The sequence below is a fragment of the Mus caroli genome, chromosome 13 (genome assembly GCF_900094665.2).
Source record: "Mus caroli chromosome 13, CAROLI_EIJ_v1.1, whole genome shotgun sequence".
In the NCBI taxonomy this organism is placed as follows: Eukaryota; Metazoa; Chordata; class Mammalia; order Rodentia; family Muridae; genus Mus; species Mus caroli.
In genome coordinates this window covers 104,641,396-104,644,504 of record NC_034582.1, presented here as the reverse complement: position 1 = coordinate 104,644,504, position 3,109 = coordinate 104,641,396, and the positions used below count along the sequence as shown (strand labels likewise).

The following is a 3,109-nucleotide window of genomic DNA, read 5'->3' as shown; positions in this document are numbered from 1 at the left end:
CTCTTGGCTCCTCCTGCGCCATGCCTGCCTGGATACTGCCATGCTCCCACCTTGATGATAATGGACTGAACCTCTGAACCTCTGAACCTGTAAGCCAGCCCCAATTAAATGTTGTTTTTCATAAGACTTAACTTGGTCATGGTGTCTGTTCACAGCAGTAAAACCCTAACTAAGACAGGCTCCCATCTGCAGACAGGTCAAATGGTACCTTCAGTTTCTGTTTTGTTTTGTTTACTAAACTCACTCAACCATCTGTGAAAATTGCTCCCAGGAACACAGCCATTATTTTATCCAGCCTTTTGTTCTCTGCCTTTAATAAACTAATGAGGTATTAACCAAATTCACACACTATAAAGCAACACTGCCTATCATTATAACCATTTAGGTGCATCTGTCCCCCATTCCTGCTGCAGTCTGGCGTGCCAAACCACACTTTGTTATACACTTAAATGTTATCTCCAAATCTTGTACACCAAGAGAGACTCTTTAAGGACCAGTAATTTTGTCACTTGTACATAATAACATGTTTGATTTGCATTAAGTTTCTAAAAGAAAAGAAAGGAAAAGACAGTTGAAAAAGCCAGGTTCTGAACAAAGACCTTACATAAGAAGAGAAGTAGGTTTGTTCTAGTTATCCCTATGATAGCCAGAATGAAAAAAAAAGAGAGAAAGAAAAGAAAAGAAAAGGAAAGAAGAAAAGAAAGAAAAAATCCTTTCCTAATGATCCACAGCGGGAGGGGGGAGTTTAAAATAGAAAACATTCTTAAGTTCTAGTTGAGAGAAGACGTCTCCAATTAGCTCAGCCACGTTCTGGTTAGCTGTAAGGGTTCCCACCTTCTTAGAGAATGCTGCTGCATCCCAGGAGACAGATCTTCTTCCTAAGATTTGGACATAGTTATCCCACTGAAGTCTCCTGAAATAAGACACAGACTGCTTCCTTCCTTTTGTCCACTGATCTGATGCATACTCACTGACATCAAGACACAGCGTCACCTGGGCTGGGAGATGTGAGCCCATGCAGATTAATGTGTGTATAATTATCCTTATCAAAACCCCAGGTGAGGGTCGAAAGTTAACCTCTCCTTTGTAGCAAACTGCTCTTTTAAAATCATAAAATAGTCAATAAGTTATGACATGGATGTCAAGCTTAAAAACAACCACAAGGGGTTGTCTATTCGGAGGAACACAGTAAACATGAAGATGATATGTCCTTATCTATCTAAGTCTCACAATAAGTTTACTATCAGCTGAAAACTAGAAGAAAAACAATCCACCTCCATTTCCATTTGAAATAGCACGCATGCCTGAGAGGCTCTGAACCTCAAAACGGAACTGCAGCCTAAGTCCTTGAATCTGAAACTTGCTTGCCTCCTGTGGTCCATTTCTTGATGTGAAAAGTAGATAGCTTTAGGTAGCGATTCACAGCCCCAGGCATCCTTTTATTTACTCATCCCGCCCTCTCCCCTCAAATCCATTTTTAAGTTGCATTCAGACCTCCTTTCTTTCTTTCTTTTTTTAATTTATGTTTTTTATTTCAGAATTAGAAAATGTCAAAAAATAATTGTTTGGAACTACAAAAAATTAAAAAGGGATATAATAATCGATTCATCAAAAGTCATTCTAGCTGCTGTTAGCATAATTTCTTTCTTCAGATTATGAATTTCTATGATTTCAGCTGAATACTTGAATACTTTCGACAGTTTCCTTAAGATATGATTTTGACTTATTTTTTCTTCAGTATTTCTGTCCTTTCAGGAACCACCTTACATAAATCTGAACTATTCCATAATCTGCCACTTGGAAAATTGGAGCTTCTGGGTCTTTGTCAATAGCCACAATTGTCTTGCTGTCCTTCATCCCAGCTAAATGTTGGATGGCTCCAGATATTCCAACAGCAATATAACGTTCTGGAGCTACTATTTTTCCTGTCTGACCAGCTGGCATGTCATTGGGAGCAAAGCCAGCCTCCTTCCAGAGGAACTCACACCACTGATTTTGGAAACTCAGAAGCAGTTCAGTTACACACACATTCCCTGCTGGAGCATCTGCTTTTGGAAAGAGCCTTCTGCCCAGAGTAGCTGCCAAACTTAACGTTGCCCCAGTTTCTGACATCATTGAGATCAAGTCACCTGGCACATCAGTGAGAACTACCTATGCAGGAACTGTGTTGTGTACAGTAAAGTGTGATGAGAAAGTAATGGCGTTTTCTGTTCGAGGAACGTCTTTTTGAGGCTGCAGCAACAAGTGGAGGTATTGCTAGTTCAGAAAAGGCACCAAGTTCTTCATCAATGGGAACATCAGAGTGGCTTGACCAGAAACTGACAAAAAGTGACCGACCAGAACTAGCTGGTGCCAAAGTGGTGGTATCTGGTGGTCGGGGCTTGAGGAGTGGAGAGAACTTTAAACCGCTGTAGGACCTGGCAGATCAACTGCATGCTGCAGTTGGTGCTTGCAGACCTCCTTTCTTGAGAGCAGTCAGGTTTCCCTCAATTGCAAACAACCATGTAGAGAAGAATCTCTTATAAGCATCCCCTGTCAATAAAAAAGCCTATGGCCAGTGAGCTGATGTAGGAAATAGGAGGTGGGATACTGTCAGGAAGAGAAAGAGAGGATTCTGGGAAACAGTGAGAGGTACAGGAGATTAGAGCTGGAGACAGACTTAAACCATCAGGTAGCTGAACTCAGGACAGAATAAAGAGATTCTCTCAGAACTTGGGCACATGAAGCTGAGGAGAGGTAACTAACCTAACAGCAAACTCCCCAATCCTCTGGTTCTGTGGTAATTTGAAAATGCTTGACCCATGGAGTAGCCGTGTTAGGAGGTGTGGCCTCTTTGGAGGATGTGTGTCACTGGGGGGTGTGAGCTTTAAGACCCTCCTCCTAGCTGCCTGGAAGTCAAGTCTACTTCTAGCAGCCTCAGATAAAGATGTAGAACTCTCAGCTCCTCCTGCACTATGCCTGCCTGGATGCTGCCATGCTCCCGCCTTGATGATAATGAACTGAACCTTTGAACCTGTAAGCCAGGCCCAATGAAATGTCTTTATAAGAGTTACCTTGATCATGGTGTCTGTTCACAGCAGTAAAACCCTAACTAAGACAGGCTCTTATA

The 3,109-nt window shown here is 41.9% G+C and overlaps 1 pseudogene; it reads left to right on the top strand.

Annotated features, from left to right (window-relative positions):
* Positions 1 to 1,866: 1,866 nt before the first annotated feature.
* LOC110307738 lies at positions 1,867 to 2,525 on the top strand (annotated as a pseudogene).
* The last annotated feature ends 584 nt before the right edge of the window (positions 2,526 to 3,109 follow it).